The sequence below is a fragment of the Colobus angolensis genome, unplaced genomic scaffold (assembly GCF_000951035.1).
Source record: "Colobus angolensis palliatus isolate OR3802 unplaced genomic scaffold, Cang.pa_1.0 Scaffold108, whole genome shotgun sequence".
NCBI lineage: Eukaryota > Metazoa > Chordata > Mammalia > Primates > Cercopithecidae > Colobus > Colobus angolensis.
In genome coordinates this window covers 3222394-3239258 of record NW_012111808.1, presented here as the reverse complement: position 1 = coordinate 3239258, position 16865 = coordinate 3222394, and the positions used below count along the sequence as shown (strand labels likewise).

The window sequence follows — 16865 nt, the reverse complement described above, 5'->3', positions numbered from 1 at the left end:
TTTACACAGCTTTTATAGAATTGTGATTAAGTCCAGTGGGGATATGTGATAACCAATTTACTATCTATCTTCAATGGCATTAAACAGTGGCTCTCCCCACCCCACTGCCTTGATAGCAGACAGTGACAGCCTGGAGTACAGTTGCAAGGAGACAAAGACCTGCATCCCAGGACTGATTCTCCCACCACCCAGTCAAGAGATCTTGGGCAAGTCATTTACTATCTGTAGCCTTCACCATTCTCGCCTAGAAAAAGAAAAGGACTGGTTAAGATAACCTCTGGGATCCCTTTTTTGATAACACTTTATGAGCCTGTAAACCATTAGGAGAACTTTCTTGGTCAAAGCTTATAGAAAATTGGCTCCTGGAGCTTTAGCAGAGGCCAAGATTTCACACTTAGTCAATGGCAGAGTTACAATTAGAATCTAATTCTCTGGACTCCCTGCCTTTTTATCTACTTTGGTCCCCCCACAGTACATATAATTAAGCTTGCAATGGCTGCCATCTGCCCCCAGGAAGTGCGGATCACAGATCCACACAACTATGGAAAGGAGAAAAGTAGAAGCCAGTTCTAAAGTTCAAGCTTGGTAACCTGAGATTTTCTAGTTTGTGCCCTATGTACAAGCAGTGACCATTACTGATATCATCATCATTGGTATTATATTAATGACTTATATTTGAGGAGTTCACAAATCACATTACATATATGATCTTATTTAAGCCCACAGCTATATTCTGAAGTATTGCAAGAAATCATTTTTATCACTAATTCATGAGCTTGTTGATTGGTGCTCCAAGACTACACTCTCCAATAAGTTAATTATTAGCCACATGCGGCTATTTAAATTTAAATTACTAAGATTAAATAAAAGTTTGAATTCTGCTTCTCTATTACACTAGCTATATTTCTAGTACTCAGTAGCCACGTAGGTGTCATGGCTAACATATTGAATAGCACAGATATAGAGTATTTCTATTACAGCAGAAAGCTCCATTGGATACCACTGCTCTAGGAGATTGTGACTTGCCCAAGTTTACATAGCTAGTAAGTGGCAGAGTTAAGGTCTTGAGCCTCTGACCCCAGAGCTAGTAGCCTCATCCCACAGCAGCTTTGCCTCACCATCTAGCCTATCTATAGGTCCTTTACCATTTAATTCATAGTGTCCACTAAAGAAAGGTAAACCAATTTTCATATCACCCTTAGAGATGCACAAAAGGGTAGCACCATTCTAATTTACAAAATGTAAAAAAGGATCAGGTAATAGGGAAGACAAGCAAAGTCTGAAAAAAGGAGCTAAACCTCAAGCATGTTCACTAGCAACCTGAAAATTAAGTATTTGTTGCTCTGTGTCTATTAAACACCTAATAATTTTCAAATATTATCAATGTCAGGCCTCTACTTTTCAAATATTATTAATGACCAATTCTGAATCTTGAATTAGCCAGAAGACAAATGGCAGATTGGAAATCATACTACTCAGAATTCTAGGCAGAGCTATTTCACTCACATTTAACATCCCAGTTTTTCTTTCAAAAAAAAATATATATATAGGCAGGCATATTAGAGGAGAAATTGGAACATTATCATATTGTTTGCCTGCACTGATTTTTACACAGGTGTCATAGAAAATAGAAACAGTCATCATTATCTAGTTCCACGTCGAAGCTTAATTCAAAACAGAGAGAGCACACTGAAGTGCTCCCAAAAAGGCAACAAAGCCTAACGAATTTTTTTTTCAGTCCACTTTGGAATAGATCAAAGGCATATATCCTAAAAAAGAAACAGCATGGTATCTGTAAAGGCTGAACTTTGAAACCACAATAGGTCTTGGTTAGAAACGTCACTGACTCCTAGTTTCTTGGCCTCTAGTAAATCCCTGAAACTTTCTGAGACTCAGTTTCCTCATCTAGAAAAAGAGATACAATATTTCCTACCTTACAAGGGTTGCTTTGAGGACTGATGATAGCGCCTGTATAGCACCCAGTTTTTCTGAGTCCGGGGTATTTTCATCCACTCAAGGAGAGGTTAATTATTAACACACTGAAGGTGAGATGGGATAGATGATGTCAAGTGTGTGACAATTTGTACTGGTAACCTAGAATTCTCTTTGGCGAAAATTTTCACTTATTAATAGATTGACTTTCTTCAACTGAAAAAATGACACAAGTGGCTAGACAGTGCCAAGTAAAATGTGTTCTTTAGTAAGAGGTATTGTTATTAATTTCCCTTAAGGGAAAATACTAACACATAATGTAGTTTAGCCATTTCTCAACTGAAAAATATCAGGCCAGGTGCAGTGGCTCATGCCTGTAATCTCAGCACTTTGGGAGGCTGAGGTGGGCAGATCACCTGAAGTCAGGAGTTTAAGACCAGCCTGGTCAACATGGTGAAACCCTGTCCCTACTAAAAATACAAAAATTAGCCGAGCATGGTGGTGGGTGCCTGGAATCTAGCTACTCAGGAGGCTGAGGTGTAAAAATCACTGAAACCAGGAAGCAGAGGTTGCAGTGAGCTGAGATCATGCCACTGCACTCTAGCCTGGGCAACAAGAACAAAACTGTCTCAAAAAAAAAAAAAAAAATCAAGCTGTTAATAAGCAGAATTTTCACCTAAGATAATTTTATAGTGCCACTCCAAATTGTCACTTAATTCCCATCTCACGTGCACTGTATTTATTTACAATAAACCTCTTATTGAGTGAAGAACAATACATTGGATCCAGAAAAGTTTGTTTACAGATCTCAATTACGTGTATGTTTATAGATTTTACCCTGGGGTGAAAATACAAATACTCATCTTGTACCTATGTTTTATAAGAACAAGTTCTATGGTAACTTTTAAATTCATTATTAGCAAAGGTTGTATTTAAGATTCCTGTGTCTACTGCTTAATAACACCCAAATTAGTCTCAATGGAATTAGCTGTAATTAAGGACATTGTGAAATATGGTGGGGCAAACAGAATTATGCTATATTACTTTATTAATAATATTCTTTAACTACACTGTAAATTGATATTAGGCCTGCATATTACTGCCTGGATATGGAAATAGTCTTTTGCTATGCTAATCTAACACAATTTTCTTTTAAATGTAAACAAATTATACTCTATTAATATGCTGTTCTACTTGCATAGTTAATTATTGTAACAGTAAGGAATAAAATTGTTCTGCTTTCTCTGTTTCTGATGGAAAAAGGGCTACATAAATAGTTTAATAGGGAACTAATTATGCAAAAAATTTAGATGCCTAAAATGTGTTTGTAATTACATTAAAATGGTCTTCTGTTCAAATATTGGAAAGCCTGCTAATTGGAGGCTAGCTGAAAATTTAAATATTGTGAATCAATGATTTTAATACAGTACATGTTTAGTTGTGTTTCTATTCATATTTGTCTTGAAAATGAAGAGAATATTTAACAGTGTTTAATAAGAGGGGATCTGAGTTTCATACCAATGAAGTTAGTCTGCGGCAGACTGGAATTTTAAGCATGTATTTTACAGCATTATCTTTAATTTACTCAAGAGGTATGGGCAAGTTTTGGCTCAGCAACAAGGAAAACAAAAGTATACTGCTTGCAGGGTAAGTTGATGTGAAAGGAAAATCTGATGTGGACCAAATGAAATAGTCCTGGAAAATGCCCACGACAGGCAGACCAGAGTTGATATGGTTGTAAATTGTTAAATCGTTTTAGATAAATAAACACATGTAGCAGGTCACCTGCCTATTCTCCAAAGATTTCCAAGTGCATTGCTTTATCTGGTCATAATTAAGGAATGTTAAAGATGCAGTGCCTTGTCCTAAATGATTCTTTGTGGCATCCAAGCTTTTATTTTGATGTGGAACCGAGGTTCTTAATCTGAGAAAAATGCAGTGCTAAAATAAGCCCACTCTTTTGGAGAGAATTTCAACAACCTGTCCTGAATTTTAAACTATTTTGGAAAAAAAGAAGGGCAAACTGTTCATTATAATTTTTACGACAATACAAATGAAAGCACTGCATATGTAACCAGGATTAATTGCACAGATAATTGGGAACCCAGAAATAACTTTATAATTTAAAATTCTTGCCTACTTAACAGAGCTGTTGTGAGGATCAAGAGATATGATGTACTTGAAAGCCTGCTGAAGACTGGAAAGCTCAGACGGGAGGTAGCAGGACAATCACCATGGTTGTTAATAATAATGAAAAGATGAAATGTCATTTTTCATATAACATAATCCCTGCCATGGTTCTTTCCACTCAAACTTCTATAACTATCATACCCCGATGGTACAAGCAGTGATTAGGTTTGTGCTCTGGACATAACAAATGAGGGTGTGAATCCTGGCTCTCCCATTTATGGTCCAATAGTCTGCAAAAGAGTGCTCTGTGGGCCTGTTTTAAGATTTAGTACAGGGGACAGTCATAATCAGTCAACTGGCTAATTTCTCCTTAACCACTGCCACATTCTTTGACCTAAAGGATATCTTTGGCCAATTTTTAAAGATAAACACTTTAAAGTGTTTGCAATGGATTTGCAAAGACTTTAAAGATACTGTGCATTGGATTGAGCCCAAAAACTTAGCCTGGTCATGAACTTCTGCCCTCTTTTCACTCCCTGCCTATCACCTATGTGAGTTCTCTGCTCCACTCAGTACAGGTGAGTCCTTCTTTCCCAAAAACGCCATGCTCCTTGCCACATCTGGGCTATTGAGTCTGCCATTTTCCTCACTTGAAATGCTTCCTCCTCTTCCCATATCTCTTCTTTCAGCCTAACTCGAACTGTCTTTCTTCCTCTAGGACCTTCATTGAACATTCCAATACGTTCTCAGCAATTTCTCCCTTTCTTTTGAATTCACCAGCACATAATATCTGTACCTTTTTCTTGGCACTTGGTCTGTTATCTTGCTTGTTATTTCACTTTCTTAGTATTGTATTTCTTTTCCTCTAACTGGATAATAGTCTCTTTCAGGAATTTTATTCATCTATGTGTTGCTAGCACGTGCTATGACCTATACATTGTACATTTGTACAGATGCTTGCTCTTATGTGAGAGCAGAGGCACACGGTGATCAAAGAATGTGTGGAAATGGTCTCAAGCCAATTTACCCCAAATAACCCATTTAAATGGACAGGAGGGTTTGATCCTACTGGCAGTTCTGTAATTCACATGACAGGCAGCACTGTTTGTCTGAGAAAGCATCCTGGGTCATAGTAGAACCTGAATGGCTTGTATCAAATATATTGGCGAAGTGGTGCTTTGTCTAATTCCAGCCTGCCATTACACAACAATTATCCACCTCTCTGTATGCGCGGAGAACATACTGTGTGTATACTGGAGTTGGACGTAAGACACATATCTGAAAATTGTCAATCCTGGTTTTACTCTACTAAAACTATTTGTTGTGTCTCTTTTCTTTTTTGTTTGTTTGTTTTTTGAGACAAGGTCTCACTCTGTTGCCCAGGCTGGAGTGCAGTGGCACAATCATAGCTCACTGCAGCCTCAAACTCCCAGGCTCAAGCCATCCTTCTCCCTCAGCCTCCCAAGTAGCTGGGACTACTGGTGCACATCACCGTGCCTGGCTAATTTTTAGTTTTAGTTTTTGTAGAGACAGGGTCTCACCAAGTTGCCCAGGCTAGTCTCAATCTCCCAGCCTCAAGCAATCCTCCTGCCTCGGCCTCCCACAGTACTGAGATTATAGGCATGAACCACTGCACCCAGCCTCATGTCTCTTCAAGATAGAAATTTCAAAGGTGTATGATTGCTATTTACTGTAACTTTTTATTTAGGGTATTTGTTATGTCTCAGGAAAGCCGGATGACTATCTTGTTCTCTAATGATGGAGAAGAATACTCACAACCTGCTCCCCACCTCCCACTGGTATGTTAACCAAGAATATCTACCTTTTTAAAAATGCCACCAGACTTCTATACCAATGGAAAGTGGTGTATTGATTGATGCAGTCATCAATTAATGCATTCTCTTTTTCCTTCCCACAATTATTAATGAGCAGTGAAATGCCAATATGGTGGAAACAGAAGGGAGAAGAAAGAACAGCGGAGACACTGATCATTCAAAACCAAAGAAGCAGCTCATGCATAATGGAGAGCTATCTGCATGCAAATTGCTAAGAGGAGTAATTCCCTTTTTTCTAGGATATTGTATTTAGCCTTCTCTATTCAGAAGAGTTCTATTTTCCAGGCCAAGAAGGTAAAATGTGGATTGTACGTGAATAGCCTTGTGAATGAAAAATGGCTAAATTCTTTTTGTTAAGTGGAATAATCAAACTGGCAGAGTACTTTCCCGAAATTTAAATTCCCATTACAGAGAAGAGACACATTCTTGCCCACTTATAGCCTCTGTTCTTTATCACGTGCTTTCTCCCTAGCTGCAGAAGCCTAGAAGAACCTTGTTCGGTGACGTCTTGTGATGGATTGTCACAGAGAGATCCAAAGGCATGGCCAACAGAAAGTAGGGCACAGGGAGAAGCTAGCTCCCTAATTTCTTTTTCCTTTTTCAGCTGAGATATACATGATGCTTTCTTGATCTTTTGCTCTGTTTCCACCGGTTGTATTATATATGCATATAAAATGTCCATTTAAAACACCATATACTTTGTGCCAGACTAGTCCATTTTCACTATCTTCTGATCTCTTACAGACAGAATATTAAAATCCGAGAAGGATTTAGCTCAGTGCACATGTTGCCACTGGTAACCCATGGTAATAAGGTAACCCTATATATTCACAAGTGCCATATGTTACATGCATAGATACATATGCAGACAGAGTGACTGTTTTTAGAAAATTCATGCCTTCCAGTAAAAAAAAAAAAAAAAAAAAAACAAAGAAAAAAAAGAAAGTGTTCCCTGGAGTACACCACCAGTGCATTGGGCTATTGATAATTTACTCTCCAACTTTCAGAGCTTTATTTCTGGTTTTACAGGAATTACAGGAAAACCAAGTTATAAAAGTTCTCAAGAAACAAAGAATGAGTATTTACTGAAAAGTCTCCGTGAAATGAAATCTATCAGTAGACGTCCAAATGTAAGCCACTTAAAGGTTTACATTGAAGCCAGATAGAGATTTTTTTCTTAAAAAAAGAAGTATATTTTTGTCCTCATTTTCTAACAAAATAATATCCCCTATTCTTGACTGTTAACATATTAATGTAACTAGTAAAATTTAAAAATTATATATAAGTAAAATTTAAATTTTACATATATGCACATGTAAAATTTTTTAATTATATATATTTGGATTCCATAACAGGTTGCAATTTTTCCATGTCCTCCTCAGAAGTCAAAACCTTAAGACATAGGAGATACGTTAACAGATGTAGTGAACTCATATTTTTTTAGCCCAGCAAGACAAGACCAAACCTTAGCTGTGGCTCCACTTAGTCTATTAGAGGAATGTGTAACAGTTTTGTAAAAGAGAAAACTACTTTCTCAAAAGATCTTATAGATTCTTAACACCTTGATTTGATCCTGGATAGAAAGATAATACATTTAAACTCTACAGAAAAATTTAATCTGGAAGAAAACAGGTCTATTTGTTTAGGTTTCAAAAAACATTAATGAATGCTTCCGGTAAGATTACAATCAAGCAACATGAATAAAGATCAAGTCAGAGCTACTGAAGCCCCTCAGTAAGCTCTCTTATCTGGAATCACCATTTGTTGAACTGAATGTAGAAGGCTGCCTCAGTTTCCTCAATGGGACTGTGACTAGGCAGGGTGTGAGAGGAAGGTACATTTATTTGGTTCCAATTCCAGAGAGCGTAGTACAAAGGAATAGTGGCTCATGTTACGCTATCAATTTTATAAGTGATTTCTTTGGAACAAAGGTGCTTTCTTCTACATTTTCCTGAATATTCCTAAGAATTTTTTTTTTTTTTTTTGAGACAGGATCTCCCTCTGTCACCCAGGCTGGAGTGCAGTGGCATGATCTCAGCTCACTGCAGCCTCAACATCCCAGGCTCAAGCAATCCTCCCACTTTAGCCTCCTGAGTAGCTGGGACCACAGGTACTTGCCACCACGCCTGCCAGCCTTATTTTTTGTAAAGATCCAGTTTCACCATGTGGCCTAGGCTGGTCTCTAATTCCTGGGCTCCACCAGTTTGCCCACCTCAGCCTCCCAAAGTGCTGGGATTACAGGTGCGAGTCACCTCTCCCAAATCCTAAGAATGTTTTTATTAGTCTATACTTTGTGTTTTCTCTGATGGTATGTATTGCCTTGATAGCCAGAATTTAAAAAATGGTTTTAAGGAGGACAAAAGCAATGTCTGATGGTCCCTTCTTCCATCCTATATTACATACATACATATCTCTCTTTCTTTTCAGACGTTCCCATTGTGCCTGAAGGCTTCTTTTCCCCTTTACTGGCCAACGATGCCTCCCTCCACTGGGAATGCCAGGCCCACACGCCCTGGTTGACCTCCTCCTCCATCAATACACAGTCCTCCCTTCTTCTCCAATGGGCTCTGCTCCTCTCTCTTTTTCATCACTTTTATGTATGTTTACATTATGGTGGCCTCAGGAATTGTATTGCGGGTACCAGATCTAAAGCACCATGAAAATCTGAAAAGCAGCAGGAATGGAGAATGCTTGTTCCAGGCTGAGAATTACCAAAAAGTCAGTTTATATTAGCTGTGATAATTCACAAAGCCTTGTGCATCCTAGTAATCTGGTTCTTTCTAATGCCTCCAATTCTCCTGTTACAAATTGATAAAAATTAGATCCAAAAGTCAGCATATCTTCTTTTTTATCTCAAACTATAGCAATGTACCATAAATGTCCAGGAAGTAGATAAACTCATAATAACATAGAGAAGCTACAGGAGAAAAGTAAAACAGATTACTCTCTTCTGTATTTTGGGTTTTCTGTATGTCCGCACGCAGTCATATATTCCTGGGTTCTTGTATCTAAACTCTTTTTAACACATCACTTGTTTTCAGTAGATGGATAAAGGAAAGACTCACAGACTCTTTTAGAGCAACCAAAAAATCTGTAGACTATTGTACTTCGAAAAAATAACCACTTGAACATGGTCCTTTATCCCTTCCTCCTTCAGAGTCTTCTCATTCTCTGTTGAGGCTTATAAGCTCTTCTGTTTCAAGACTGCTACTTTCAAAAATAAGTATGAGCTGCTCTGGGAAACAGAAGTTGTTTGTTGTTTGTCACTTCAGAGAAATGAAGGTGAACGCAGCGCACTGTGGGGAACCAGTTGTTGCATAAAGCATGAATTTGCTATAAATGCAGATAGAGGTACATCTCAGAGACAAATACTATAGATGGATTTAAGATAAAGTTGGTTTTATTGACTAGAAAATAACAGGAATTAATTACAACATGCTACTTAAAATATACTGAAGGTAAAAGAGGTAAAAATGTAATAAATCAGCTATGGTAGTGATCTCTTTATATGATTTCTATAACTTGATATTTCCCCTTAAGGAAGTGAGGAATCAGCTCGAGGGCGTTGAAAAAGAATGGAATTCCTGCAACTTTTTTTTTTAAATAAAATCCCAGGATAATCTAAGGGGTTTGTTTCAATATTTCTTTATTCAGGAAAATCTTATGGAAACTTGACAATTAGGGGGAGAAAAGCAGTAATAAGTAAACCATAGTACCTGCATGGGAGATCAGGTGAGAGAAGAAATAGACTGAGTGAGGCCCAACTGTGACCAACTCTGATTGTTAGTGAGAAGAATTTGTAAGAAGGCATCAATTAAAAACTTAAAAGTATCTATATTTGAGGGGATTTTTTTACTTTGAGAGAAACTTCTTTGCCATATTCATATACATTGTTTATGTAATAGATTTTCCATGAATGTGAAAATGTACCACGTTGTTTACATTTTAACCAGAATACACTGAAAGTCCAGCAAAATGAGACTTTCCCTCTAAATATCACTTTTTCACATTTTACCAGCTATTTCTTCACCCTGCTCTCTAGACTCCATTTCTCCATGCCCCCTTTATCAGGCTAGTTGCTATTTATCATTGCGTTCCACTTAGTGACACTCCTTAGGTAGGTCTTCCCTGTAACCCAACTCTAAGACAGGTACCCAAGCTGTGTGTGCTCCCACATCACTCTGAAATTCCCCTGGCAACATTAATTTCAGTTCACACTACTTTTTAAGTGTCTTCCCCAATAGACCAAGTTTCAAGGTCAAGAATTCATGTCTGTCTCATGAACTCTGCTGTCTCCTGAACATTCAATAACATCACCTAGTACTCAAATGTTTATGTTAAAGCAAAATTTATCAGGCTACTTAAATTAGGCCCAACACATTTCCGATAATTCAGTAATTAAAAATAGAATGGAGAATGGATTTTCAAATTACCAAAACATGTCAAGTAAACAGCTGTAACAAGTTTGAACTCTTCAGTCATTCAACATCCTTGTTGATCACTATCAGCTACTTGCATTGTCTCCCATAGTCTTGTCCTCTTCCTTTTCTTCCATTTGGAACTCTGAGTCTATGCCAGTAGCAGTCATCGTCCTCTTACGCCAAGACACCATCATCAGGGAGTAAAACTGGATGGTCATAGTAACAGCAGATGTAGTTCAGAAATAACTATATTTCTTCTTGCTGGGGTCACATTCTCAGCTCTATCTGCTCTCTGGCTAACCACAGACACATCCCACAGATACAAATTTTTAAAGTGAACAAAATACAAGGTTATTTACTTGAAATGAAATCATGTTATTAATATTTATGTTAACTACAAAGCAAACATCCAGGTACATTATTGCTATGTTTCAGGAGTCACTACAGTGTCATTTAACTCCTTGCTGCTCCTGGAAACAAGAGTTTCCCTACAGACTCAATGTGACTTCATCTAGTGTTGCTGCCACCTTTGCCAGATTATGTCTCTCAAACTTTCAGATGTTATGGGAGAAAGTTGCTTAATTTCTGAGCATCAGTTTTCAAGAATTTCTTTTTGAAGAGTGAGAAAAAATTCCGGAAGCATGATTTCTGAAATGCCCCAGAGCCAGCTGAGATAATCCTGTCATCATTGAGCCTGAGTGATTCATCAATGATTCAAATGACCAATCAACCAGAAAGAAAGAGGCAAAAGACTTTCATGATGTTCATTTGCTAGAATCAAGATCATCTAGAAAATAAATGGCTGATGTAGAAAATGTAGGATACAGTTTCATAATTAGCCTTTAGGGGGAATAAAATCCACAGAAGTAACTTCTACCAGAAATAATCACTGTTGATCTTATTTATCATGTGTTTTACTAGGTAATGGAAAAATACATCTATTTATGGATTAACTAGTAGGTTAAACACTACAACCATTTTTTGAGTTACTAACTATTTTTTAATTGAGAAACACTAGTAAAAACATAAAAAGGCAAGTCACAGTCTGGGAGAAAAAATATATATTTTTGATAAAGAATTTATGTCCAGAATATATAAATAACTCCCATAAATTGATACTAAGAGGATAATTAGTAATAAAAATATAAAAAACAAATTTTTAAAGTGAACAAAATACACGAATAGGCACTTCACCAAAGAAGACATCTAAATGGTCCATAAAGACATGAAAAGACACTCCAAAGCACTAGTAATCAAGGACTGCAAATTAAAACCACAATGAGATGCTACTACACAAGAAGTATAATGCCAAAATGTAAAGAGTAACAGCAGGAAGTTCTGGTGTGCATATCCTCGATGAGAGTATAAAATGGTACCACCACTTTGGAAAATTGTGTGGCATTTCCTAATGCATTTAAACTGCTACATATATTCCATCCTAGGTATATATTCAGGATAAATAAATGCATATGTCAATAAAAGACTGCTGGAATAAGAATGTTCTAAGCAGCCATATTCATAGTAGCCAAAAAGCAGAAACATCACAAATGTCCATCAGCAGGAGAGTACATATCAGTGGACATCTATGTTGTTGAATGCATCAACAGCTCAATCCCTTTTATTGCTGACTGGTAATCTACTGTGTGCATACAAGAAAAACTCCTCAACTTCCAAGTAGGTGCCAGAACCTGTATTAGTATCCTACAGCTACTACCACAATCTGTAACTTGCTTTTTCAGTAAAATATGGTATTAATATTACCATCAATATTCTACATGACATAAAATTATTTGTGATGTATATGAAAGACATATATGACGTATATGCCATTTTCATTATTTGCACTATTATAATGAGTCAACAGACTTTGTTACATTTTACTAACTCAAATTCCAATGATCTCTGACCCAGGTAAGACACAGCAGAACTCACAAAGCTAAAAACTGTGAATGAGGTTGATCCTTTAATGATAATTGTTAATAATGAATACCCTGTAAAAAATCTACAAATACCACAAACGAGACCCCAAGGGCTTCCTTGACAATTAAGAACAGAGCTGCTTAAATGTCCCTACGAAGTCATGTCAGTTTGTATAACAGATGTCCACATTCTACCAAGGACAATATTTATATTCAGAGTATATTGTAAATAACACTACAATATTCTCATTTAATTGCATTTACTTAGTAACTGATTAAAATAAATACTAACAAAGCTTTAATTTATTTTTACTTTTCAGGTAGCAAGAACGATGCAACTCAGTAAATCACACCAGAGTGCATTTTCCCACCAGAAACAGCCAATGTGCGGTTCAGTCACTGAAACATGGCAACTGGGAGGTTTTATGTAGGTTAATTTCAAATACACTTAACCCATTTCCTTCACTATTTTCTGCATTTGTTATCTGTGCTGTTTCATTTGAATTATAAAATTCGTGAGTGCTAGGTTGTATTTTCTTTGTTACATTGGAAAAGAACTTGTCACATGAAATGAAAGCTCAATATGAACAATGATCATAACCTGTACATCACGAAAACTGCTTCAAGTGATCAATATTTATTGATTAGGGTCATTTTAGTCTACAAAACAGACTAAGCAGTCATTCATAAAGGGACTGTTAGAATTTTATTCTTTTGCAGTTTGGAAAACAATCTATGGTATAAACATGAATTCCCAAAGCCTTGTTGTACAGCTAGCCCTTGGCATCCAAAACTGAAATATTAGAAAGTCTTTCATCAAGAAGAATCTCTATTGAAATGACCCATTACCAGGATTATAGGCTGTGGGGCTGTAAGTTAGCCCCTTATGCTAACCCTTAAATTAACCTTTTAAATTAACTCCTTATCTGACGTTTACAGTTTAGCAAATTACATCAATTAAATAATGCTCTCTATTAGATTTTTAGATGATAAATGTTCACCATGGGCATTATAGCCTTGATGGAGAAAACAGTAGAGAGAGGAAAAATGTCAAAGAGGAGGTTTTGATCATGGAGTGAATCTGGGTGCCCAGGTTTTGTGGAAGCCTCTGAGGAGAAAGGGACATGCTCAAGAGCTCAGTTCTGAAGGAGGAGCAGACACTGAGAAGGAAGTGAGGACTATACCAGAGAAATGATATTATCTTGGGAATATGTTCTAAGATGCAAAGACCAGAACAAACAACCCTGTACAGGGCACTAATTGCCTTTCACTTTTTTATATACAGAAGATTTTTACAAATAGAAATAAATACTTGGCGTTATTGGAGAATAAAAAAGGTAAAAACGTTTCTGGAGTTAATTGGACACTCTGGATAAAAAGCTCTAAAACTATGCATATATTTTGAGGCAGAAATACAAATGTTAGGCCAGACGCGGTGGCTCACACCTGTAATCCCAGCACTTTGGGAGACTGAAGCGGAAAGATTACCTGAGGTCAGGAGTTTGAGACAGGCCTGGCCAACATGGTGAAATCTCATCTCTACTAAAAATACAAAAATTAGCTGGGTGTGGTAGCACATGCCCGTGATCCCAGCTACCTGGGAGGCTGAGGCAGGAGAATCACTAGAACCTGGACGGCAGAGGTTGCGGTGAGCCAAGATCACGCCACTGCACTCCAGCCTGGGTGACAGAGTGAGACTCTGTCTCAAAAATAAAATAAAAATAAAAATAAACAAACAAAAAAAGAAATACAAATGTTAGGATTTTTTCTCCTGAGAAAATTATCAAGCAAATATGGCAAAGATTTATACCTGTGTAAAAAAAAATTGCAGTGTTTTTTATAATATTAAAAAATTAAATCACCTAAATGTTTATCAATAGAGATTGATTTGATATCATCAAATATCCATACAGTGAAATTCTTATATCTAGTAGAAAAATGAGTATATAGTGCTGTATTTATTGACTTAGAAAATACATGTATGATATTTTCAGTGAAAAAAAGAATATTTACAAAGCAGTGTGTAGAGAATGGTAAAAGATTTACATTATTATAGAAAATAAAAGGCTTGAAAAATCTTCACCCATGTGTGGTTATAGCTGCAGTGAGATTATGATTAAGTTTATTTTATTTTTTGTATGCCTTTTATCCTTTACTTCATAACAGGGGAAACACATGGAAGACAACATTAATTGTTGGAACTAAATGCACAAGAATCAGGAGCATCTTAACTCCATGCCCTGAACATGATAGGCACTGAAGAACTGTGGATTAATTATTTTTTGATTGATTGATTGAAAATGTGTCAATACAGAAAAGCAAAGGTGAAGCTTACAGAGGGAGAGTGGTGCAGTTAAATTGTAAAGTTAAATCGACTTTTCTGGCAGCTGCAGAAAGATTCCTCTTCTGCCTCCTGTAATTGCTCTGAGGATATTTAAATTGTAGAGCTCTAAGTGGCTGCCCTCAATTTGCTTCAAAGATAATAACGTCACCTTACAGTTTATAAAGCACCTTGTTACATCCCTTTGGAGACCTACAACAATCCTGTATGAATCTAGGTATTATTCATTCTTTTTTTCAAATAAGAAAACTGAAGCACAGAGGAAGGAGTGACACATTAAAACCCATGGAACTTATACACTAGTTAAGATAATGCTAGCAGCTATAACAAATAAATGCCAAAGTCTCAGAACTTAATACAATAAATCTTACTTTTTGATTATCCTATGGCACCATATGGTGTTCTGGGTAGATGAAGAGTCATCCACAAGGTATTTCAGGGATCTAGGCTCCTTGGATCTGTGGCTTCTAGTCTTCAAATCTTCTGCATCCAACAAGCAGGTGGAGAATGAGGAATTGGAACAGGCATTCCTTGATTTAAGCTCTTTGATCCAGAACTGATACACATAACATCTGTTGATATCCTATGACTAGAATGTCACCTGGTCCTCATCTGGATACAAGAGGATGGTACTGAGAAATAATTGCAGCCTGGGCAGATGCTTTTCAGTGCAATTCTTTTCTAAAGAAGAGGCAGACTGAAGGCTACATGCCAGTAAGCAGAATCTCCAGGACTCAAAAACAGACACATGACCTTAAATCCAGTGCTCTTGCTACTGCAACACACTGCCTCTGTATCCAGTGTTGCCTCAGCCTAGGTCGTGGTTTTGGAGTGAATTAGAACCTGACCCTAACACTCGACAGTATTAAAAAGGGGACTATCACTAGTGGGACGAACCCTTGAACTAAGCATGAGGAGAACCTGGCTTATGCCCTGGCTCTGCCCTATCTGACTGATTGAGTAAATCATGAAATCGCTCTGCATCTCTTTTTTTCAAAGTCATTGATACAAATCTATACTTCTCAACTTTTCCCAATTAAGCTACTAGATTCTTACATTATTTTTCCCTAAGATGCTCAGATATTCCTATAATGTTATATGAGTCCATGTTATAAGAGCCCCTTAACAATAAGTGGTAGCTGATAAAACCACATCAATACATAATTCTATACAAAGGTAAGAAACTGAAAACATTATCTGGCCTTCATAGACCTTGCTTGGATAACTGCTCAATTTCTACGAAGGTATTGGAAGTATTAGGGGGTGACATTGGCCACTCCTGTAACTATTTCTGCAAATCTCCAATTGGGAACCATAGAGCTTCATGACCTAAGGCTCCAATCAGTTACCATCTGAAAATGTCTTTTGTCTCTGTAATCTTGACAAGTAAATTCCAGTCACATCCACCCCAAGAAGAGTGTGCCTGAAAATACTGGTTTCCTTCTTCTCAAGTTGTCTGAATCCAGAAGTATATATTAATCTGGAAGTGGCTGGAGGTGATGGAAAGGAGAGGATGTTGAAAAAAGCACACTTGGTGAAGTGGAGCAGTAACTCTCTCAGGAGCCTCATGAGTTTGTAACATCGTTTGACTTCCAAAGCTTTCTTCATCACTCATAAATCCATAATCATCACTCCACCTCGGAAAAATCTCATTCTGTTCTTCTCTATCATCTACATGAAATGTATCAGGAATAAAAATTAACATAAGGAACTTTCACCAGCTTTATAAAATCTTAACCCTTTTGTACACTTGTTTCTGATAATTTTAAGAACTAATGTAAATAATCGTTAAAACGTTGAACCATGCCTAGATACTGTTCCTGTGTCTCATTTTCTTATTTCCTTTCCCAGAAGTGATCCCTAAGCTAAATCTGAACAAACTGAAAATCTGGTAAACATCAGCTCGATGTTGATTATTTCCATGCATAAATGTTCATTAACAATATATAGCATGTTTTTTGCATGGTGGCAAACTTCATATAAATGGCATCATACTGTATGTATTATCCTATGCTTGTTTTCTTTATTGCTTAAGATGTTTTTAAATTTTAATGATTGAAAGCATAGTACTCTAGCACATTCCTTTTAAAAGCTATAAGGCCATCTTTTCCATAAATACACCAAATTTTAAAACCCATTCTCCCTATGGAGAAGTGATATATCAATATATGATATAATATTGCATTAACATTATTATATATGTTTTCTTGTATAAAAGTATGAGAGTTCCTGTGATATATGTAGAAATGGGTGAGGGATAGCATTCTCTTCTACTGGACTAGATATT

At 36.8% G+C, this 16865-nt stretch overlaps 1 long non-coding RNA gene across 1 annotated transcript in view; it reads left to right on the top strand.

Annotated features, from left to right (window-relative positions):
• LOC105516850 overlaps nucleotides 1-16386 on the top strand; it is a 32291-nt gene extending 15905 nt beyond the window's left edge. The window contains exons 2-4 of the long non-coding RNA XR_001002554.1: nucleotides 5771-5861; nucleotides 5995-6191; nucleotides 14404-16386. This is a non-coding gene — a long non-coding RNA (uncharacterized LOC105516850). The remainder of the gene's footprint in view (nucleotides 1-5770; nucleotides 5862-5994; nucleotides 6192-14403) is intronic.
• Nucleotides 16387-16865: the final 479 nt, after the last annotated feature.